Source organism: Mus musculus, chromosome 15 (genome assembly GCF_000001635.26).
Source record: "Mus musculus strain C57BL/6J chromosome 15, GRCm38.p6 C57BL/6J".
Classification (NCBI taxonomy): Eukaryota; Metazoa; Chordata; class Mammalia; order Rodentia; family Muridae; genus Mus; species Mus musculus.
Genome location: NC_000081.6, coordinates 64,491,995 through 64,517,712, shown reverse-complemented (window position 1 = coordinate 64,517,712; position 25,718 = coordinate 64,491,995). Strand labels below are relative to the sequence as shown.

Below are 25,718 nucleotides of genomic sequence, written 5' to 3'. Positions count from 1 at the left end.
AAAGATTCAAAGCCAAGCAAATGGTTTTTCTGAAGATTAGCAGCAGCTCCAGGTACCAAGAGTAGTGTCGTTATGTCCTATGTTCTGTGTAGTTTGCTTAAATGTTCAACTCAGCTTCTTTCTGAGAGACAGAATAATATGAATCCTTATGTAACCTGAAGCAAGAGCTAGGAAAATGGCCTAGTTGTTTCAATTGCAGAGGACTGAGCCCTGTTCCCAGCATTCACATAGCACATCACAACCACCTGTAATTACAACTCAAGGGGACCTGACACCCTTTCTACGGGCACCAGGCACACATAGTACACTTACATGCAGCTGAAACAGTCAAACTCATAAAAGTGAATGAATCATTATAAATGAATTAACACCCTGAATCTCAAATCCAATAGCAAAAGTTTCTTGAAGCAAATTATAAAACACACCTAAACTATGTCTAAGATGTAGAAAGTAATTAAAAATCATTTCACTCATTCTAACAAACACTGATCCCCTGCCCTAAAGCATAGCACAATACCAAAGTTTATATTAATAAAATATTTGAAGATCTCTTCACTGAAAATTAAAAAAAAAATGAGTTTATGAAATTCATAGAAAAATGGATGTACCTGGAGTATATCATCCTGAGTGAGGTAACCCAATCACAAAAGAACACATATGGCATGCACTCACTGATAAGTGGATATTAGCCCAGAAGCTCAGAATATCTAAGATTGAATTAACAAACCACATGAAACTCAAGAAGAAGGAAGACTATAGTGTGGATACTTCTATCCATCTTAAAAGTGGGGAACAAAACACCCATGGGAGGAGTTACAGAGACAAAGTGTGGAGTAGAGACTAAAGAAATAACCATCCAGAAACCTGGGGATCCATCCCATTTACAATCACCAAACCCAGACACTGTTGTGGATACCAACAAGTGCTTGCTGACAGGAGCCTGATAAAGCTCTCTCCTGAGAGACTCTGCCAGTGCATCACAAATAATGAGGTGGATGCTCACAGCCATCCATTGGACTGAGTACAGAGTCCCCAATAAAGGAGCTAGAGAAAGGATCCAAGGAGCTGAAGGGGTTTGCAGCTCCATAGGAGGAACAACAATATGAACTAGCCAGTACCCCTAGAGCTCCCAGGGACCAAACCACCAACCAAAGAGCACACATGGTGGGACTCATGGCTCCAACTGCATATGCAGCAGAGGATGGCCTAGTAGGACATCAATGGGAGGAGAGGCCCTTTGTCATATGACGGCTCTATGCCCCATTGTGGGGGAATGCCAAGAAATGGGAGTGGGTGGGCTGGTGAGCAGGGGGAAGAGAATAGGGGAGGGTGTTTTTCGGAGGGAAAACCAGGAAAGGGGATAACATTTGAAAATGTAAATAAAGAAAATATCTAATAAAAATGCTGTAAAAGAAATTACAGAAATGAAAAAGCAAATATATCCTGTTAACACTATCATTAAAATTACTAACATTATAGATGTAAATTCTACCTAAATTGACCTGTAGAATAAGTGAATTTCTAATCAATCTCAAAAGACTTTTGAAAAACATTAATAGACTGATTCTGAAAGGTGTACAGAAACGGGAAGAATCAAAAATCGTCATTCTCAAGAGCAAGAAAGGAGAGCTCGCAGTATTATACTTCAATACTTGCTATGACTGCCCAATAACAAGATCAAGGTTAATCATGTGAAAGTTGTTTGTCTAGGAATAGTCATCATGTAGGCATCTGTCCCCTTGCTTTGTGACAAAGGCATTAATATGAACAAAGAAGAAAAGGGCATAATTTTCAATAATTCAACAATTGAATATATGCCTGCAAAAGCTTGACCTCAGTTTTGTGCATATATTAATCAAGATGAGGCAGAGGACTGCAAGTGAGAGCTAAGATAGACAGCTTCTTGAAGGAAACACAGTAAAAGTCCTTCTTAAACTTTAAGTAGGCAAAGCTGACTGCAAAGTGACAAAATCCTGAGTTATATTTTGGTGGATGGGATTATCAAAATTAAAATCCATTTATCCAAAGACATTATCAAAGAAAAGACTAAATTGCAACCCATTAATTATTTTAAAATATCTGGGATACATTGTTCTGGAAACAAAAAGACGTGTATCTAGAAAATAAAAACTACTCCAGTTGTGAGAGTAACTGACAAAAGTCATAATTTTATTAAAAGGATATTTATATGGCTGGCCAAAAAGCACATGCATAGAACTCTAACTTGATTGACAGTCAGAGAAAGAAAATGCCAGTGAGTCAACTGGCAAAAGCACTAAACTGTTTCAGTGATAATGTGGCTTGCATTTCTGAGGGACTATAAATTGGGATAGCCACTTGGGGGTAATGTTGGGCAATGTCTAATAAAGTTTAACATACACTCACTCAGCAATTGCTATGTTGCTATGCCCAGTAATTCTACTTCCTAAATATAGCATATGTATATGTGTGTGTGGATAGATAGATAGATAGATAGATAGATAGATAGATAGATAGATAGATAGATAGATAGAGCTCATTAATTTTTTTAACAAGGTGAAATGAACCATAATGTTTAGGATAAAAGAGGAGAATGAAAGACCATGCCACTATGCTGTATTTTTTAAAGAATCAACAGGTAACACAATTGCTGGATGCAACAACTAGCATCCTAATTTGTAAACTATTCTGAGTTATAAATCCTCTGGTAGCAGATCCCGATGAATCTGCCACTTGAACCAGAAGCCTCCCCTACCTACACTGTGTCCTCCATAATTTCTCCAATCCAAAAGGGAGTATCTTTCTCCTGCCTCCCCTCTTCCTCTCTCTGACCCAGAAGTCCCGCCTACTCCTTGCCCAGTGATTGGTCCCTAAAATCTTTGTTCATTAGGGGAAGGTTCTGCTACATCTCACCTTTCTGTATTAAAAAAACAAACAAACAAAAATAAAACCCCAAAAAACTTTTCTCTCAAATATAAACTGAGTATATCTATTACCATTCTGTAATTTATAAAGTATACGATACACCTAACATCTAGTCCATTATTTTGGTCAATTAAATGGAACACTCTGTTAGCTAGCATAACTTTTAAAAAAAGGCTTATATTTCCATATCTATTATATCCTGGTTTAGCTTGTATATGATCTGAAAACTATCCTCTTAAATACATTCTTTCAATGCTAATAGGCCTGGGTTGGCTATGAAACTATAACTAGTCTTTCAACTCAGTCAGAAATCTGAGAATGACCAATATTATCTGGAAATATAGGAAGCCCAGCACAGCTTCCAGAACTGAGACTATTGTAGAGACAGCTGCCTACCTATACAGCTCCTGTATGTCAGGAAGTTGGAGCATCAGTCTTCAGCCTTCTGGCCCAGGGTCATCTGACAGACCTTTGTAACACAGAATAGTGAAGAACTAATTACATTGTCTTGGCAGAGATTATAAGTCAACTCTTCTGCATAGTGGGTCCTCTTTCTGGACAGTATTTTGTCTGGAGATAAAAATAGGTAATTTTTGCCCAGTGGCTACACATTCACAATGTAGTATCCTACCTGGAGGTAGAGATGGTCAATTTCTTCTTAGAATCCACAAAAGGGGAGCTGCTAGGAACAGATATGTCTCAACAACAAAATAATAAATAGCATTAACTGTCTGCACTGGTCCCCAGACTAAATTTCTATCTCATAGGCTAAGAATCTTAAATTTCTAGTGGATTCTAGCACCTCACCTTGAGTGCCACCTGTTGAGTGAAATATTTAGAAAGCAATCCATGCCCCTGCTGGCAGGGCACTGGTGGACAGGCCAACTGTTCTCAGCCTGGCAGACTCTCTGACTCAGACTTCCAAAAGCTCTCCACCCAGCTTGCTAAGTTCCCAGGGTGGGCCACTACCATGCACTCCTCACACTTCCAAATTCCTGTGGCTGGCTAGGGTGCCCTGTCAGTGTACTTTTCTCTGGAACCCAGCTGAGCCACTGTGTGAATAAAAACACTGCACAATCTTAGTTTAGAATCAACAGATTACACAACCACTAAGCACAGTAACTAGCATCCTAATTTGTAAACTATTCTAAGTTATAAACCCTCCAGTAGTGGGTCCTGGCAGATCTGAAACCTGAAATGGGGAGGGGGGCTCCCCTACCTACATTGTGTCCTCCATCATCCCTCCTGTCCAAAATGGCAAGCTCTATTATTTTTAACTCATAAACTAAAGCTTGCCATAGTATATAAGAAAAAATATAGACATATAGAGGGCTGAGGATATAGCTCTGTTAGTAGAGTGCTCTGGGTTCTATCCTCAGCACCAAATAAACTGGGTGTTTTGCCCACCTCTAAGGATCAGTTCAAGGTCATTCTCTACTTAGAGAGTTAGAGGCTAGACTGGGATACATCAGACTCTGACTCAAGATTACTTAATTAGTCATTTAATATGTGGAGACCTTACCCTGAAAATGAACTCTAGGTAAAAAGTAGAGTCTATATAAATCAATAAGATGATTATCAATAGCAGTGCAAAAGAAAACTAAAGATCACCAAAAAATGTGCATTGCACACGCACATTTAAATGAAGTGGATAAAGATGCAAGATTCAGTGGGAGAAGCCCCTCCCCCCTCAAAACGAGATGGAGACAGGGGGTGATTTGAACAGAAAATACATCAGAGTAACAGAAGTGTTTCATGTGTTTCATATGTGGTATAGGTTGTGGTCACATGAGACTACATACCACCAATTGCCAGCTTAAAAGAAACTGCACTTCAATAAACATAGGGGGAAATGGAGCTAATGGTACAGGGAAGTGTTTGTGATGTGTAATGGCATTCTTTATAGAAGTAGCTGCATAGTAGTACAATATGATTGCAGTTTGGTCAATCACCTAATGAAGGACCATAATCTGAAGCAGGAAGTGTGCTCCTTCTGCTTCTTGCAGATATATAGTTCCGCTCCTTGTTTCCTGGGGGATCTTGGGTAACTCAATAGGAAACGGAACATATTTTCAGCATAAAATATCTCAAGACAGTAAGGTGAGAGGGAGCTCCTATAAGTGTGTATTTCCCGTCTTATCCCTCCTTGCCTCTCTCCTTCTCTCCCTTCAGTTATATATAGTTTGCCTCTTTTTGTAGCTCTTCCACCTTAAAACCATAAAAGGTGGAGAAAAAAAAACCTCCTCAAGTAAAAAGGAGAGAAAAAATGACAGCAGAAAGAGAAGACAGGAGAGGGGGAGGTAATAAGTCAGAAGATGGAAACGGCACCATTAAATGCAGTCATGGCTGGTCCCAAGTTAGACTGTGTACAAACTGAAAAATTAACTCAAAAGTGTAATCCGTGCCTTACCATTTGGAGGCAGTCCTTTCTAATCAGGTGTTACTCGATTTTTCTTTCTAGTAAGCAGTTGTTCCCAAGGGATTACAACAAAGAAAAACAAAGGCATGGAGGAAGTGTATGGACATCCCCCCCACCCCATGCTACATCCCCCACTCCTTTCAAACCTGAGCACCCTCCAAGGAAGATTCTAGAATCAGGGTCTGTCAGCAGTGACCCTGCTTGCTCCTGCTCATTTCTCCTTGACTGCTTTTCAGAGAAACCCCTGGGTGGTCTAGCACCCACCACCCATCATTGAAAGGAACTGCTCCACACATTCCAGACACCTCCCCAACAGGGTTACAGACCACCCCAAAACCAAAGTCAGAAAGAGTTGGGATTCTAGTCTCATTGATCCAAATTAACACTGACAGATCATCTCTCTCTTATTACAAAGTCCAAGCACAGAGGTTGGTTTACAAAGGATTTTGTATCTTCTGCTCGCCCCAGACCTCTAGGTTCAAATTCTTTAATAGTTCCATTTAATTCCAACTTCAGCTGCCACTGCTGCCAAGAGGTTTCTGTCTAATTCTGGCCATATCGACTTTCCCCTTGTCTGCCTGCCTAAAGCAATTATAAAGAAATGCATGAGTCTGAGTATCCAATCAGAAAGCACTATAGTGTTCTCCATCTCAGTCCTTCTCTAACCCCACTACGGCATCACCAGAAATGTGCATACACTCATTCACTTGTCTGCAAGCGGCCCTGAATACCAGGCAGTGCAATCTCATTTACCAAGCACAAAATTTTTTACTTGCCCAAGACTATACCACTCCAGGGCTGGCATTTAAGACCAGTGCCCCTTCAGGCTACCCATCATTTGTCATGGCACTTATGTCAGTATCCCGACACTGTTGACTTCTGTGCCTGTCAACTTCTAGAGGAAAAGGACTGAATTATATTTACTTTGTAAGTGTTCGACTTCCTGATACAGAATGGGCACTTGTCAGCTGTAAATAATCTGACCTGAATTCAGTAATTGTCCACATGCAGCAGTTCTTTGTTATCCCTGGGGGATACCATCCCTGAGTGGCCAGATCCACATGCTGCAAGACAGCTGATTCTCAAGCTCATTCTAGTGTTTATAATTTTATCAACAGCCCTAAGAGAGTTTGAGCTCTGGCATTTTTCACTTGTGCACACCAGTCACCTGGGATCTTGATAAAATGCAGATCTGGGTAAGATGGTAGAGTTCTAGTTGCCTCCGTGTGACACGGTAAAGATTCTGAATCAGAAAAGTAGACATGTTGAAGACTCAGAAAGAGAAGACCTTTCAGAAATCCACCAAGAGTGTGCTAGAACAGATGCAGAGTGTTGGACACAAGATAACGAAATCAACAGGAGGTGGCCCAGGCTGAACTGAGCTCCAACAACTCAGCTCCTGGCTTTCGGAAGAAAAGCAAAAACCCCATTCCAGGCCCTGATGGAAACAGATTAGCAGTCCTTCCCTTGGGGAAAACCCACAACCCTCTCAAGCTTCAAATTCCTTACAGGCTTTAGTGGGACAGTGATTCCTCTAACAGACAGGTCACCACAAGGGCACAAAAATTCCATTTTGTCACTCAGTACAACTTGGTAGCTGTGCACTATCTTCAACCCTGCTGTGTAAAAATACACTACCCAGAGCACTTGAGGACAGGAACAATCATAAATCAGGAAGCTTGAGTCTAACTTGCCATAGCACCAAGAGGGACTCCTTGGAGGCAGTCATGGACAGCAGCCTCTTGTACCTTGCCTCTCCCTTCCCTACCCTTTTCAAGCTGAGAAGATACAAGCATCAGGGAGTTGGGCTCAGGAAGTGAGTCCTATTACAGAAAAAAGTAGCCCTCCCTCTCTAACTGAGAACAACATTGGAATTTGACAGCCCAGAGCCTGAGCTCAGTAGGTGAATGAACCTCTGCAGCCATCTACCTGTCTTTCACACTGTGGAGTTGAAAAGTCTAAAGTTCTCGCAAGCACATGTGGATCCTCCAATAAGCTGAAGAATATTTGATCTTTTGAAGTCAATATACCAAAAACATAAACCAAAGTTATAATATTAAAAGCTGTAAGAGAAAAAGAGCAACTAACTCACTAACAAAAGCAACACATCAAAATATATCAGGCCTCTTGTCTGCAAACCTAAAAACCAAGAAACATGGAATGATATATCTCAACCCCTGAAACTAAGTAACTAACAATCAATATTTCTATATGTAAAATTTTATCTTTCAAAATTAATTGAGAAATAAGGTCACTATGTGACAAACACAAACTAACACAGTATGTGACTGCTGTGCCAATACTGCAGAAGATACTTAAAATAATACTATGCACAGAAGAGAAAGACTATCTCAGTCATAACAGCACACAGAAGAAAAATCTCATGGGAGGATAGTTGAACAAAGGAAAGCTTGCAGGAGTCAACCATGCCCAATACAGTAAACCAGAAAAATCTCTGATTCTAATAAGGTAAATAGAAAAGAATAAACAAATAACCAAAATATAACTAAAATAAATTATAGTAATTGGCAAGTACCAATCAATAATAACTTAAATGTAAATAACCTCAACTCTCCAATAAAAACCCACAGACTAACTGGCTAGATTAAAAGGCAAGATCCAATTATCTCTTGTCTCAATGAAACACACCACATGGGCAAAGATACTCACAGACTAAGAGTCAAAAGTTGGAAGTTGATCTACCAAGTAGAAGTAAGAGACACTGCTTCTATTTAAGGAGCAGGCCACTGAGAGTTTGACCATGCTCTGGTAAATATATAGATAACACAATTTGCACTTGAGGTTTTTTTTTTTTCCTTTTCTATTTTAGTGTTCATGGGAGGTGGTCACAGGGGTCAGGAGTCAGACACAGAAGGACTGGAAAATGTGTGTTATCAAGGTACATGGTGTAAAATTCCCAAAGAATCAATAAAAATATTATGCTGGAAAAAAAGAAATAAAAACTCATGGAGACTGAAAAATATACTTTTGCCAGATGTGTGGATCAATGAATAAATCTAGGGAAAATTTTTTTTAAGTTTCTAGAATCAAATGAAATGAAAAAAACTTATTAAAACCTCTAACTTACAAGGAAATCCATTTTAAGTGGGAAGTTTATGACTATAAATACTTTAAGTTGTCTGATATAGTTTAATGATGCACTTATCATAGGCTCTTAGAATAACAAGAATAAGCTAAACCCACTCACTAAGTGGAAATAAATGATAAGGATCAGGGAAGAAACTAATGAGACAGAAGTGAAAAGAACAGTAAACCAAGAATAAATGAAACAAAGAGAGGTTGCTTTGAGAAAATAAACATAATTGACAATGCCTAAGCTAAACCAAAGGAAAGTGTGAGAAGACACAAATTAGTAAACTTAGATTTGAAAGGGGATTCTTTGCAACTGATGCCAATGAAATTCTCAGGATAACTTGCAACATCTAAAAAATACAGATAAATTCCCAGACATATAGCATCTGCCAAAATTAAACCAACTCAAACAGACTTGTTATAAGCAATGAGATTGAAGCAGTAACAACAACAACAACAACAACAATAATAATAATATTTTCAACCAAAATCTGTCCAGGCCCAGATGGATTCATTACTGAATTCTACTGGACATTCAGAGAATAACTAACACCAAGATCCTCCATAAAACAAAAAGGGTAGGAATGTTTTGGGGCCAGATAAAGATACAACAGCAAAACTGTAAGTGGCCACCCAGATGAATATTAACACAAAAATTTTCTATAAAATAGACAAACTGAACTCATTGGTACATCAAAAGGACCATGATTCCCATGATTCAGTTGACTTATTTAAAAGTTTTGAGGATGGTTTAATATAGGCAAATCAAAAATATAATACATCAAATAAATAGATTCAAGGGCAGAAATCACGTGATCATGTCAGTAGATACAAGAAAGGCCTTTGACAAAGTTTGACATCTCTTCATGCTAAAAGTCCTAAATAAACTAGGAACAAGAGGAATATAACTCACCATAATAAAACCCTACATATGATGATCTTATTGTCAACATTAATAGTGGGAAAAACCTGAAAACATTTTCTCTAAAATCAGAAATGAGACTGGATAGCCATGCTTTCCAACCTTGCTCAAAACAGTGCTCCAAGATTTAACTATTGTAATGAGATAAGAGAAAGAAATAAAAGGGGTACAGATATAAATGGGAGAAATTCAATTATCCCTATGTGTTGACAATATGATTCTATACTTAATAGCATCCGTATGTTCTAGCAGAAGACTCTTAAAGCTGATCAACACTTTCTGCAAAGTAGCAGTGTTAAATCAATGTATAATTATCAGTAGTTTTCTACATAATAATAATAATAAACATGATGAGACAAAAATCAAGAAAGTAATCTCACTTAGATCAGCATTCAAAAATAAATACCTTGTAGTAAACATGACCAAGGAAGCAACAGGTGTTTTTAGGCTACCATGCAGCTACTGTCTAAATCATAGAGATGTTCCCTGGAATTAACGCTATGAAAGGTTCCATTCCCTTCAGAAATTCTACCGCATTTAGGATGTGAATGTAAACTCAAGCCAGTAGGTTGTTTGTCAGGGGCCAAGAAGCTAATAACTAGCAGGTAATCTTCCTGAGATGAGTCTGCCTTGAATTATATTCCATGACAGATTTGCTCCCATAGGCAAGGCCCAAGAGAAATTAGTTTTAGGAAAGATTCCTGCTATTAATAGGCTTTTCCTATAATTATTAACATATATAATAACACTGAGTATTAGCCCACCCTTTGGGACAAATCTCCGTAGAACAATGAAGATTACTGTCTTGTGATGCTATATAGACAAATAGATGATTTCTTATTTCTTAATGATGATCCTATAAGAATTCCTAGACGTATATCAATATTTATTAAGCTCTTTTATAGTGGGATTGCTATTAGGTTCTCTCTGATAATGAAATCTGCAATAAGAACTCTGCCAGTCTTTAGTGTCATGACTTAATGGCTTCTGAGATAGCAAGCAGTCATCTGCTACTCAGAGCACATTCCAAAAGTTTGTAAAACCATTAACCAAAGGTAATAAAAGGGGGACTAATGATTTACTATAGGTGCAAGGACAGAAGATAAAATATTAACTAGGTTTATCTATACAAAACTTCACTAATACTTAGTCACAAAAAAGTTATCATTTTTAACTCTCCATAAACCTGTTGATCTTGGGACAGATAATGAATGTTTAGCCAGATAGTTATTCCTAGTGGATATGCATGTAAACATTGCCTGTTGTAAACTTCGTATTTGATTTATGATTTAAATTTATGTGTAAACTTGTAATGAACTTTTTACCATGTAACCATGTATTCTGAAAGACAGATAAGTCCTGAGGACAAAGAGAGGAGAGCCTTATCCTTTTTGAGCTTTTCTTAGCATTCTCCTAATCCCTTTCTCTTAGCATTCCTTATCCTGCTTTTCTTAGATTCCCTCATCCCACTTTTTCTTGGAGATCCTTATTTCCCTTTTTGTTAGATCCTGATCCCCTTTTTCTTAGAAAGCTTTCATAGGAAATTTTTTAGAACTTAGAAATAAGAGCTAAAACCACTTTCCAGTGTGTCCCTATTTCTTCCTGCAATTTCAACTATTAGGCTAGAAGTTAAAGCTGAGTAGTTCTTGCAAAGATAGAACCAAGTAGCCTCCCACCCTACCCCCACCACAGGTGACAAGTTTTAATTGCTTAAGCCATTGCCTTTAAACCCACAGAACAAGCAAGAAATTTTTAAAGACCTTTTGAAGTTATCAACAAGAATTTAGTATAGTTTGAAAGCTAGTATGCCCTGAGACCATCGATCTTTAAATATACACCTGACTCTGACTCTGTATCTCTTGCTCTAGGCTGGGAGGCTCCCAGCAATTTTTGTATCATTTAGAAGTGAATTTAGGATTAAAGTAGTTTTACCTAACACTTCAGGAACAGGAGACAAGTATCTGCTTGTAATGATAATCTTTTCCCTGTTAACTACAGTGAATAACCCACAATATAGTCTTTCTGGTGTATTTAAGGTGCTGGCTTCCATGATGCATAAAATGAGTTCAGGATGGTCCAGCTGAGAATTCTGGTTATTGAAAAGTCACTGATAGATACTTTCAAATGAATTCTGAATCACTAAATTCATTTGATTGAGGAGGCCATGGATGTCAATAAGCTTGCAAACCATTCACATTCTTGTGACTGACATTTACTGAGGTTAAAATGTGCTTATTTACTGTGTACCTGGAGACAAGTACTCAGGAAATACTTAGAATTTAGTACCATTCCTGTCCTGGTTGTTGTGGCCACTAATTTGTGTGTCTGAGGGAAAGAGGGAAAACCCACATATCTTTAAAGTGATGGCTTCAACAATTTGACCCAATGACCTCAGAGGTCCTCAAGACCGTCATGGTTCCTACAGCAATATTCTCATCACTGTACTACATTCACATTTACACTGAACATTTGAAATCCACAATGGGTCAAGCTGCTGAACCCTTAGTAGGAATCTAACAGGAACACCTAGCGCTTTAGCCATCATTGTATGCCTCATTGGAAAATAATAATAAATACAAATTTTTGAGCATTTAAACACTACTTGTGTGGCTGGAGAGATGGCTCTGTGGTTAAGAGCACTTACTGTTGTTCCAGAGGACCCAGGTTCACTTTCTAGCACTTACCTGGCAACTCACAATTACCTTTAACTCCAGAGAATCTATCACACCCTTCAAGCCTCTTTGGACACTAAGCACTCAAGTAGTTCATAGACATACATATAGGCAAAGCACCTATACATATTTAAAAGTACTGTTGAAATCTACTTGAACTGTAGAGCATATTTTGTTTTATTATTTGTGTAAGTGTCTGTGCTAGTGTGTGTAGAGGCCAGAGGACTACCTTGGGTATCGCCATACTCAGAAAATTAGTCTACTCTGAGACAAAGGTCTCTCATTGATCTGGAGCTCAATAACTAGGCTAGACTGGTAGCCACTGACCTTCAGACATGGCTCAGAGTCTCAGAGGTGGCTTGGACTCCTCGGCATTGAGATTATGAATGTGTGAGACCATATTTAACATCTTTTAAATGGGTCTGAAGATCAAGCCCAGGTCTTCCATGCCTGTCAGGAAAGCACTTCATGGACTGAGCTATCTCCCCAGTCTGACCATGTCTGATGGAGTTATGAAAACTGTTCATTTTATTTTATCATTGAATATATGCCTTTTATATTTTGTGAAACAAAATGAGAACTATAGGTAGAGCATGCTGCTCTCTGGCACTGTCTCATACTGTCTTAGGGAAAGGGCTTGTGAGATTATTTGAATTGCTAGCTGAAATGGCTGTGTTTTCCACAGAATGCCAGTTTTAGTTGAATGAACACCAACAAATCATGATCATTTCGAGCTGGGTATTTGGCAGACATTTTCCTGAAGATGAATGAAGTAAACCAATCATTTCTAGAAAAGCAGCTGTCCGTATTTGTTGCCAAGAGTGAAATTCAATTTTCTTAGTGGAGATTAAAGTTTCAGACAGTCTCCTCATGAACAGTGACTCATGATCAGATCAGTGGTAACGACCGATGCTGATTGTGGTTTTTTTTTTAATGCAACTTTTTAAAAAATGTTCAATGAAAAACAATTAGGAGAGCCTCATAAACTTTGCAAACTATGGTTTTCCAAATGACCGATGCATATCTTCAAAATCAACCATGAATTCTTGTTTGAAATCTATTTTTAAAAATTCTATTATCGTCCTCTCAGAGAGATCCATGCATCTCTTCCTAGTTCCTTTCTCTGTACCTAATCTTTCTGGGCCCACAGTTCATTTTGTTATGCTTTAGTATGGTCTCCTAAGAAGCCTGCTGTTTTCTAATGATAGACAGAAAGGGAGTAGATCCAGACAGGAGGGAAGGTGGGGAAGAACTTGGAGATATAGAGGAAAGGGAAACTGTAATCAGGCTATATTTTATGAGAAAGGAAATCTATTTTCAATAAAAGGGTGAAATTCATTCAAATTATGTAATGAAAACAATTTTAATAGAACTAAATATAAAATGGAATTTTTTTTAACTGCAGAGTATCTGAATTTTCTCTGTGTTCTTGGGCACAGTGGGGATGTTACTTTAAGCTGTTAACTCTAGGTAATGTTAAAGTAATTGTCTCAAATTTTACCCTGAGTTTGGGGCCAAGATGGCAATTATAGAGGAGCTAAATTTGGATCTACACGGCATGTTCACAAATCCAAAAGTCACGCTCCTTCATGTGGTCCCAAATTGGATTCAGACAGTTTAATTATATATGAAAGATAAATCATCCCTAGGAGGTAGTTTCCTTAGACAAAGTCAGTCTGAGATCCCATTGAAATGATTACTGACAAAGGCCACATGGTACTGACCTGGATCGCTGTACCAACCATCTATGCCTAGCATCTGTCCTAAACTGTAAGGATTTAGGGCTTATTCCAATCATTTGTTCTTTTTAATTGAAAATAGATCCTTTTCTCGTTCAAAAGTCTTGATTACACTTTCCTATCCCAGTTCCTCCCTATCTCCCCTCTCCTCTAGATCCACTCCCTTTCTGTTGCTCACTAGAAAATAGCAGGATTCCAGTCAGGAGTCCCATAAAAGTACTAACTTAATATGTATGATACACATGCACAAGACCCGGTGCAGACTCATGTAGGCCCTGTGGTTGTTGCTTCAGTCTCTGCGAGCTCATATGTGCTTCACTTAGTTGATTCAGAGGGCTTTATTCTCCTGGCGTCCCTCATCCCCTCTGACTCTTACAATCCTTCCATCTCCTCTTCCACAGGATTCTCTGAGCTCTAAGGGGAAGAATTTGATGGAAATCCGGCTGTGGGTCTCTGCATCTGTTCCCATCTGCTGCCAGAGGAAGCCTTTCTGATGATTTCTAAGTAAAGCACTGATCTATGAATATAGCCGAATACTATTAGAAATCATTTTATTGATTTTTTTATACCTGTCATGTTTGGTTTTCCCTAGGTCCATGTGTTACATATTCTCTGGTTCTTGTGGGGCAGTGGACTGTGAGAGGAAGCCTGGTAAGGCTGAGCTGGGTTGGAAGCCCCGGGACCCAAAGGCACAGTAGGAGCTTCATCTGCTCCCTATACCAGGGCCCTGTCATGTAGTCAAAGCCTCCTATAGAGAGAGTTGTGACCATCAGTCGTGTGGGAACAGCGCCCCCAAGCCCCTCCACATGTAGATAAGGTATCCCTAGGAAGCACCTGCTGTCAGACCCCCAACTCACCCTAAAACTGTATATAAGATCCTATCCAGAAGGAATAAAGGTGTGTGAGAATTACTACGTCGCCTGAGAGCATCTGTTGTCTAAGAGCTATAACACTTCCTGGGAAGAGAATGCTTTCCCAAAGGTTTCACTCCTAGAAACTCCCCTGCGCCTCACTCTCTGGCTAGCCCTCCAACAGCTTAGCTCAGCACAACCAGTGCAGCTTCTCAGAGTCACAGCAGCAGCAGAGGATGCGGGGTGTGGGGGTGCGGGGCCCAACAGTGGCACCAGAGAAGCTGCAGTGGTTGTACCCTTTCCCCTTCACTTGAATGCTCTTGCCTAGCCAGGCCAGAGAACTCCACTATCCAGTATACAGACCAGCAGTTCTTGGTTGCCCAACAAGTTTTAAGTATGGGCTCCTTTTTGTTGAAGGAGCCTTAAGCATAATCAGACATTGGTTGGCTACTCCCACAAGTTTGGTGCCACCATCGCCGTAGTATATTTTACAGCAGGACTGATTATGTAGATCAAAGGTTTTGTGGCTGGATTGGTATGCACATTTCTCTTTCAGTAGCCTGCAGTGAACCTTCCTACACCAAAGAGACTAGAACATAGGATGAAGACTCCAGCTCAACCATGTTCATGGAGTTGTGTGGATGTTGTCCTCTGCAATTGGGCCTTGCTGTCCCTTCGCTGAGAGCAACCTTTGTCTTGGCAACAGCCTGGGTTGTCTGGTTATTTCCATAGGACCCACTTGGCCAACAACTCCATTGAGTGCAACCCAGTTCTCCTCTAGAAGCCTTGCCTGGCTAGAAGAGATGTCCAGTTGGGACTCTGTATCTCCTACAACTAGGAATCCTCTTTAAGACCACCTTCATAGATTTCAGGAAGTTTTCACTGTTCTAGATTTCCATAATACATATCAAATGCCTTCCCAGCTCCAGGCATCCTCTAACACTCTCTCCTTCCATCCTATCTCCTCCCACACCCATGATCCCTCCTGTTCCCATCTCCATTCTGTCTGCTCATAAACTATTCTATTTCCTCTTCCCAGGGAGACACATATATCCCCCATTAGGCCCATCCTCTTTGTCTAATCTCTCTGAGTCTATGAATAGTAGTTTGGTTAACATATACTTAACAGATAATATCAGCTTATAAGTGAATACATACCTTATTTGTCTTTCTGGGTCTTGGTTACCTTAGTCAGGATGATGTTTCTCCACTTCCATCCATTTGCCTACCAATTTCATGATTTTTTTTTAAAACTTCTTATTGGTTCCTTGTGAATTTCATACCATGAACCCTAATCCCACTCATCTATCTGACTGTTGTGCCCACCCTCCACCAACAGAGAAAAAGAAATCTCATTGTGGAAGCTGTAGTGTGTCACACTATGTCCCACAGTATACCTTTTGGTCCATATTTTTTTCCTGTAAACATTCATTGCAGTGACTCATTGGTCTGGTATGAGGCCTCTGGATGCTGCTACTCTGTCAGTAATGGAACTCCTCTCAGATATCCTGTTGTTTCCATGTGTCATGAAGATTCTGTAGTCTTGGATCTATAGGACCAGCCCCTTCACACACTCCAGGAACTTGACGGGATAGATGGTGGGGTGGGCCAATTCAAAGCTCTGGATCTGGGCCTGAGAGATATCTAAGCTAATCTGCCCACCAGCTCTCCAGCTCTCATGCCCTCAGGGTTGCCTAAGCAGGAACCAACCCCATCCCAGGCCCTACCCTCCTACTGTTCCTCCCACCCCCACCTCCTGCAACCGGAGCCAAGGGCCCACTTTCCTGAGTGCTGCAGCTAGTGGGGGTCAGAGCCACCTCTCCTGCTCTAATTTTGATGTTGGCAATAGGCTTGCTGTAATATGCTTTTATTATGTTTAGATATGTCCCTTGTATACTTAGTCTCTCTGAAAATTTTATCATGAAAGAATTTTTTTATTATGTCAATGGACTTTTCTACAGCTAATGAGATGATTCTGTGGAGTTTTTTTCAGTTTGTTTATATAGGGAATTAGATTTGCCAGTTTTCAAATATTGAATCATCCAGACATCTTCAGGATGAAACCTACTTGCTCATGGTGGGTGATCTTTTGATGTGGTTTTGGATTCAGTTTCCAAGTACTTTACTGGGTATTTTGGCATCTATATCCATAAAAGAAATTATTTTGTAATATTTTTTCTTTGTTGAGTCTGTATGTGGTTTGGGGATCAGGGTAATTCTAGCCTCATAAAATGAGTTGGCCAATTTTCCTTGCTTCTATTTTGTGGAATAATTTGAGAAGTATTGGCATTAAGTCTTCTTTGAAAATGTGGTAGAATTCTGCACTAAAACTATCTAGTCAGGATTTTGTTGGTTGGGAGATTTTAGTCACTGCTTCTACTTCATTACTAGTTATAAATCTATTCAAATTGTCTATCTGGTCTTTATTTAACTTTGGTAAGTGGTGCTTAGTAAGAAAATTATCCATTTCCTTTAGATTTTCCAGTTTTGTGGAGTATAGGATTTTAAAGTGTGTTCTTATGATTCTTTGGATGCCCTTGGTCTGTTGTTATGCTCCCCTTTTAGTTTCTGATTTTGATAATTTGGATATTCTCTCTTTGTCTTTTAGATAGTTTAGATAAGGATTTGTCCATATTATTGATTTTCTCAAAGAACTAACTCTTTCTTTCATTGATTCTTTCTATTGTTCTCTTCATTTCTACTTCATTGCTTTCAGCTTCAGTTTAATTATTTCCTGCAGTTTATTCCTCTTTGGTGTGATTATTTCTTTTTGTTCTAGAGGTTTTGGGTGTGTGGTTAAGCTTCTAGTATGAGATTTCTAACTTTTTATTTAGACTCTTGGTGCTACGAACTTTGCTCTTATCACTGCTTTCATTGTGTCCCATAAGTTTGGGTATGCTATGTATTCATTTACACTAGATTCTAGAAAGACTATTTTCTTTAGCTCTGTCTTGACCCATTTTTTATTTACTAGATTTTTATTTATAACTTTTAAACTTGTGTTTGGGGCATAGATGTTAAAAATTGAAATCATCTTGGTGGGTTTTGATGAGTATGTAGTGTCCTTCTCTATCTTCTGATTACTTTTGGTTTGAAGTCTATTTTGTTAGACACTTAAATGTCTACACCAGTTTCTTCTTAGGTCCATTTGTATGATATGTTTTTATCCAACCCTTTCCTCTGAGAGAATGTCTATCCTTAATGCTGAGGTGTGTTTCTTGGATGCAACAAGAAGGATGGATCCTACTTTCCTATCCACTCTGTTAGTCTGTATCTTTTTAAAAGATTTATTTACTTATTTATTTAATGAATATAAGTATACTATAGCTGTCTTCAGACACACCAGAATAGGGCATTGGATCCCATTACAGATGGTTATGAGCTACCACCTGGTTGCTGGGAAATAAACTCCGGAACTCTGGAAGAGCAGTCAGTGTTCTTAACTGCTGAGCCATCTCTCCAGCCTGTTTGGGGGAATTGAGGACATTGATGTTGGGAGATACCACTGATCAATGATTGTTGATTTTTTTTCCATATTTTTATTGGGTATTTATTTCAATTACATTTCTAATGCTATCCCAAAAGTCCCCCACACGCTCCCCCACCCACTCCCCTACTGACCCACTCCCACTTCTTGGCCCTGGCATTCCCCTGTACTGAGGCATATAAAGTTTGCACGACCAATGGGCCTCTCTTTCCACTGATGGCCGACCAGGCCATCTTCTGATTCATATGCAGCTAGAGACACGCGGTCGGGGTGGGGGGTGGGGGGGGTAATTGGTTAGTTCATATTGTTGTTCCACCTATAGGATTGCAGATCCCTTCAGCTCCTTGAGTACTTTCCCTAGCTCCTCCATTGGGGGCCCTGTGAGCCATCTAATAGCTGACTGTGAGCATCCACTTCTGTGTTTGCCAGGCCCCAGCATAGTCTCACAAGAGACAGCTATATCTGGGTCCTTTTAGCAAAATCTTGCTAGTGTATGCAATGGTGTCAGTGTTTGGAAGCTTATTATGGAATGGATCCCCGGATATGGCAGTTTCTAGATGGTCCATCTTTTCGTCTCAGCTCCAAACTTTGTCTCTGTAACTCCTTCCATGGGTGTTTTGTTCCCAATTCTAAGAAGGGGCAAAGTGTCCACACTTTAGTCTTCGTTCTTCTTGAGTTTCATGCATTTAGCAAATTGTAACTTATATCTTGGGTATTCTAAATTTCTGGGCTAATATCCACTTATCAGTGAGTACATATTGTGCGAGTTCTTTTGTGATTAGGTTACCTCACTCAGGATGATGCCCTCCAGGTCCATCCATTTGCCTAGGAATTTCATAAATTCATTCTTTTTAATAGCTGAGTAGCACTCCATTGTATAAATGTACCACATTTTTTGTATCCATTCCTCTGTTGAGGGGCATCTGGGTTCTTTCCAGCTTCTGGCTATTATAAATAAGGCTGCTATGAACACTAGAGCATGTGTCCTTCTTACAAGTTGGGACATCTTCTGGATATATGCCCAGGAGGGGTATTGCGGGATCTTCCTGTAATACTATGTCCAGTTTTCTGAGGAACCTCCAGACTGATTTCTAGAGTGGTTGTAAAAGCTTGCAATCCCACCAACAATGGAGGAGTGTTCCTCTTTCTCCACATCCTAGCCAGCATCTGCTGTCACCTGAATTTTTGATCTTAGCCATTCTGACTGGTGTGAGGTGGAATCTCAGGGTTGTTTTGATTTGCATTTCCCTGATGATTAAGGATGTTGAACATTTTTTCAGGTGCTTCTCAGCCATTCGGCATTCCTCAGGTGAGAAGTCTTTGTTTAGCTCTGAGCCCCATTTTTAATGGGGTTATTTGATTTTCTGGAGTCCACCTTCTTGAGTTCTTTTTATATATTGGATATTAGTCCCCTATCCAATTTAGGATAGGTAAAGATCCCAATCTGTTGGTGGCCTTTTTGGCTTATTGACGGTGTCTTTTGCCTTGCAGAAGCTTTGCAATTTTATTAGGTCCCATTTGTCGATTCTCGATCTTATAGCACAAGTCATTGCTGTTCTATTCAGGAATTTTTCCCCTGTACTCATATCTTCGAGGCTTTTCCCTACTTTCTCCTCAATAAGTTTCAGTGTCTCTGGTTTTCTGTGGAGTTCCTTAATCCACTTAGATTTGACCTTAGTACAAGGAGATACGAATGGATCAATTCGTATTCTTCTACATGATAACCGCCAGTTGTGCCAGCACCATTTGTTGAAGATGCTGTCTTTTTTCCACTGGATGGTTTTAGTTCCCTTGTCAAAGATCAAGTGACCATAGGTGTGTGGGTTCATTTCTGGGTCTTCAATTCTATTCCATTGGTCTACTTGCCTATCGCTATACCAGTGTCATGCAGTTTTGTTTCTTTTTTATCACAATTGCTCTGTAGTACAGCTTTAGGTCAGCCATGGTGTTTCCACCAGAGTTTCTTTTATCCTTGAGAAGAGTTTTTGCTATCCTCGGTTTTTTGTTATTCCAGAAGAATTTGCAGATTGCCCTTTCTAATTCGTTGAAGAATTGAGTTGGAATTTTGATGGGAATTGCATTGAATCTGTAGATTGCTTTTGGCAAGATAGCCATTTTTACAATGTTGATCCTGCCAATCCATGAGCATGGGAGATCTTTCCATCTTCTGAGATCTTCTTTAATTTCTTTCTTCAGAGACTTGAAGTTCTTATCATACAGATCTTCATTGGTTTCTTTAAGGGATTTATTTATTTCTTCTTTAAGGACTTCTATCATCTCTATATTTGGAAGAAGGAGGAACAGGAGAAAGCTGTTGGTAGCATCCCTGGTTTTCATACTGGCTTGGCCTGTGGTTGAGCAGGAGGTTCTCACTGTATTTGGGAGTCAATCATTCATTTTTAACATCCATTCAACAAATATTTATGGACTCCTACAACATGACAGGAAAAGCCAGATTTGCTCTGAATTTAATCAGGTATAACTATCAGGGCTTCTCTTCTGCATAAGCCCTTTCCATGGATTTGTATATGTGCTGAGTAAAACATTTTATCCACATTGGTAAAGTTATGCCTTCTACTTTAGCCTCTTTTCATGCTGTCCTTATAATGTTTGAAGGAAAGTAAGTGCTGCATTTTGAAGAGTCATCTTAAGTTGAGATTTTGATTCATGCATAGTGAGTTTGGTGAGATGACATCCTGTGGTTGAATGCTTACATTACCAGGAGCTCAGCTTAAAAGGAATGTTCTTACTGTCCACAGTCTATTAAAGTTTGTATCTGAAATGTCAACCACAGGCTACTCCACAGCTTGTGAAGTTACTTTAAAGGCTGTGAAGCTTTTAATATGTGGGATCTGGCTGGTAGACAGAGGTCCCTCGGTAGACCTTTGAAAGTTATCCCTGGTCCTGGTTCTGCCATTGTGTCCTGTTTCTTGCTCTACCACAGTGGGAGAACCTCAGCAGTACATGGCTACCATCATGATTGGCTGGAATCTTCATGAAATCAGAAGCCAAGTTAAACTTTTCCTCTATTAAGTCCTTTATGTTATGTGTTTCTCACAGTAATGAAAACCCTATCTATAGTGTATGCCAGTCCACATATAGTCATAATATAATGTTCCCAGCTGGATAGTGTTTCTTAACCTACTTTTAGTGGAGCCTTAGCATAAGAAGTGTGGAGACAAAACAAAGACCAAAGCAAACCCATAAAAATTTTTCCCTGATTCCATTCATTCATTTATTCTTTCAGAAGTAATTGCATGAAGATCTTGGATGTTACCAGTTACAGACTTTCCTGAAATATCATCCATAAATAAACAAAGTTCAGTCAACCATACTAGAAAGGAAACCATACTGTTTTAATAGTCTCTATACACAAAATATTGTGAAATTTTTGTTTCCTCTGTTATTTATGAAAATGTGCTAACATTTCTGTCTGATAGAAAATTTGTGTACTTTCCATTGCTGTTCTGTCAAAGTTAACTTCAAATATATTTAGCACTATGTTAAATTTATGCAAATTTTAAAATGTTACATCTTCCTCACACATTACAGCTATTTTTATTACAATTTTTTGTCACTTACAATTCTTTTGCCTTTTATGTTGACTTCATGTGATATAATAGCAGCAAGGCCACTTCATTTTCCCTGTTCATTCTTTTGTTGTAATTACTCCACAGTCCTGTTTTATATGTGACTCTTTGGAGACCATACATCTGGGATCCATGTTTTTATCCATTCTGAAATCATTTGGGGTTTGGGGAAATTTTGTTATTGTTTTGCTGTTTCTGCTGATGCTGTTGTGTTGTTCTTGTTGTTGTTCTTGTTGATGATGATGATGATGATGTTGTTGTTTGGACTATCTGTTCTCTTGGCATTCAATAATGTGGTTACTGACCATTGATGTGGCTAGAGTCTAAGTAATTCTTAACACAAACTCTCCATTCACTGGGCCTTTTTGTCTGTTTGGTTGCTGAAATATTGATCAATTAATTGATTAGTTGGTTGCATTAGTTAATTAGTTGGTTGGTTGCTGCTTTGGCTGGCTGATTAGTTAGTTAGCTGACAGATTGGTTGGTTGGTTAGTTGGTTGATTGGTTGGTTGGTTGAATTGTTTGGGATGTTTGGCTGATTACCTTATTGGGTTAGGTTGGGTTGCTTGGTTGGTTGACTCATAGGTTAGTTTAGTTTTGTGAATTTCTGTCGTCAAGATTATTTCATTTGTTTTAATGATTATTTATATTCTCATTTATTACCATGCAAATTGTGTTTACTTCTTTAGGCACTTCATGGATTATTCCAGAGAAGGTAATATGGATTATCCAAGTCTAATCTGACCTATCTGGAGAACGATGCAAAGTACTTAAAGATGGTGTTGATTTTATTCATTCTCAGAAGCTAGCCTTTGTCTAGAAAATTCCTCCACTGGTGTGCCCAAAGGCTTGTCTTCTAGGTAATTCTATATTCTCCCAAGTCAACAGAATATTACCACAATGATTGTGATTTACCTGGCATCCAGCATGGTGCTGACAGATAAAAAGTGGCATTGGGCAGCTAACTAATCTCTAAAAGAGACTCCATGTTTCCTTTAGGAGGTAAGTGGATGAAATTGATTGGTTCCAATAGTCAAGTTAGATTTTATGTATTTCACTCCTTTTTGCAACAATGCCTCAAAAAGAAAGACTGGTTAGGCTTTACATAAAAGCATTGCTGGACTTAGGAAAGCACCATTACAGTTTCAAAAGGGAAAACTTAACAAAAAGGAGAAACTAGAAAACAAGACTTGAGCAAGAAAGCTACTTTCTCAAGCTGGACTATATTAATGCCAATAATGACTAGTGGGTTTGTTTGGGTAGTAATATAAAGTTGGTGTGTGTGTGGGGAGTTGGACAGGGATACGGAGGAAGAGGGAGAGGCCTCAGTCCTGATCTGTTTTCCATTCAGTGAACTTAGCAATAATGTACCACGATTACATCATTTTCATTTACCTGAACAGTAAGTGAACATCTTGAGCTTCATTGAACCTTTTTTCTGTACATGCACTTGTTTGCCAAGACAGGAAGTCTGGGCAGAAGTACCAAGAAATTTAAATTCCTTGGGGCAGCAGTACAAACCTAGCAGGCAATGTCCTTCCATCTAATGTCCATATCTCATTTTCTTTCAGTAATAATTTCAGTGACATCCACTAATTGTCAAGCAGTGAATGTTGACTTAGATATGTCCTTACCTTTGGAAAGCTTAGCTAAATGTAGCAGATTCCAGATATATTTGAGCAAGTGCCTTCAACACTTGCATTTATACAACTATGTGTCATAAAAAGCAATCTTTACTCATCATTAATGATACAAAACCCCTAACCAAAATAAATTATGAATAATGATACACATATTTTAATATATTTAAATAAATGTGATTGCATATGCTACTTTATTTTTAAACTATTGGTTGGAACAGAGATGTTTGTAAACCCATGGTTACAGTGGTACTATTCAAAGTACCCAAGATATAGAACTAACATAAATGCTTATTAACCAGTAACTGGAAAAAGAAAATGCAGCATATATTTACATTGGAGTTTTATTAAACTATTAAATCATAAAGGAAGATAAAAATGTATTATTTTCAAAAATTGGATGGAATTGGACAGCCAGTTAAACAAAATAAACTAGACTCAGAAAGACAAGCATTACATTTTCTCTCATTTGAAAAATCTAGTTTTTATAAGTATCATGTGCCATGACCAGTGTAAACAAGTTGTGAAATGTCACAACATTTTAAAACAACAATTTTCAAACTGTTCTCAGTATGTATGCATGGTGGCTGATCCTTACTGTTATCTGTCTTAGTCAGGGTTTCTATTCCTACACAAACATCATGACAAAGAAGCAAGTTGGGGAGGAAAGGGTTTACTCAGCTTAAACTTCCACACTGCTGTTCATCACCAAAGGAAGTCAGGACTGGAACTCAAGCAGGTCAGGAAGCAGGAGCTGATGCAGAGGCCATGGAGGGATGTTACTTACTGGCTTGTTTCCCCTGACTTGCTCAGCTTGCTTTCTTATAGAACCCAAGACTACCAGCCTAGGGATGGCACTACCCACAATGGGCCCTCTCCCCTTGATCACCCACTGAGAAAATGCCCACAGCTGGATCTCATGGAGGCTCTTGCTCAACTGAAGTTCTTTTCTCCGTGATAACTCCAGCCTGTATCAAGTTAACACACAAAACCAGCCAGTACATTATCTAAAATAGATTCAGAATGTTTGAGGTCAGTGAGGAACAATTCTAGATGTATCCATTAGGTTGGAGGAAAAAGACATCCTCTGAATATGTGTGATACCATCACAGGTGCTGAGTGTCCTGACCAACTAGTGGACAGGGGGTGTTTCCTGAAGATTTTCTCAGTATGCTCTAGGTTATGAGCCAAGAGAACTGTAATGAGGACTGAATCCACATATGAAAGAAGAAAATGTATAAAATGTTCCCTATATACTATAAATCATTGCGGAAACAGTACCTAGACTTCAAATGTATTCAGTCCTAAGCAAGAAGTGAAGGAAACTCTATTCTACTTATTTGACTTAACGGTTACATTTACTAAAAGCAGCCATTAGACGGGGTCAGTGAGAGTGGGTATGTGCTCATATTTGCATGTTTCTAAAACCTGAAGACATCCCAGAATCACTGTGATATGCTCAAACTCACTCTTGCAGATTCCCTATGATGAATTCTGGCATCTATATTTTTAAAGCTACACTGATATTTCTCATGTAAAACTCATATTGAGAACCACTGTCTAGTACCATGACTGTTCTATCTAAAAACTGTAATGAAATATGAGAGCAGTAGAAGATATGGAAAAATTAAAATGTTTGACTTATTGGAGTACCTAATAATATAGTCAGCACTCCATGTTCAAGGGAGGGTGGCTACCGGACTCCTATGAATAGATTAAGATTCTCAGTTCCATTATATAAGACAATGCAGTGTACATATCCTTGTGTATACTTTAAATTGCATCTAGATTGCTTACATAATACAATGTAAATGCCACATAAATATTTATAAAGTGATATAATATAAAGAATGCTGACCAAAAAAAATGGCTGCATAGCTACAGTGCTAGCATAATTTTCTAAAGTATTTTGTAGCTGCAGTTGCTTTAATACATGGATGCAGAACTCACAGACATAGATACCCAACTGTAACAATTATTTTATTCATATTTATCTAATATTATATGGAATAATTCCCTTTTCTTATACCTTCTACAAAGAAACTCTATCTCTTTCCTGAGTCTCAACACTGATGCTTTTACAGCTCAGTGCAATGTTGGAGAAAATCAATAATCCATTAACTCCATTTAAAGAGTTATGTACAGGCCAGATTTGGCCATCATGAATATTTAGTTTCCGTACCTTAAGTGGCAACTGAAGAAAGGCTATGGGTTGATGCTTTGCTGAGGTTCCTGTTACACAAGTCTGAGAAGCAATTCAGGCTCCTGTTAGCCAGGTCCTGTGTGGAGAACATCTGGTTGGCATCGTTAGTAAGATAGACAACCATCACATGGCTATATTCTAGGTGGAAATTGTGGATTGTACCATGCATCTGTCTGGTATGTGGTTCTCATGGAATGT

General features: G+C 38.9%; 1 long non-coding RNA gene across 1 annotated transcript; it reads left to right on the top strand.

The window, feature by feature from the left end:
- The first annotated feature begins 14,158 nt into the window (after nucleotides 1–14,158).
- Gm46509 lies at nucleotides 14,159–14,660 on the top strand. Its single transcript, XR_001781612.1, has 2 exons — nucleotides 14,159–14,253; nucleotides 14,342–14,660. It is a non-coding gene; the product is annotated as a predicted gene, 46509 (long non-coding RNA).
- Nucleotides 14,661–25,718: the final 11,058 nt, after the last annotated feature.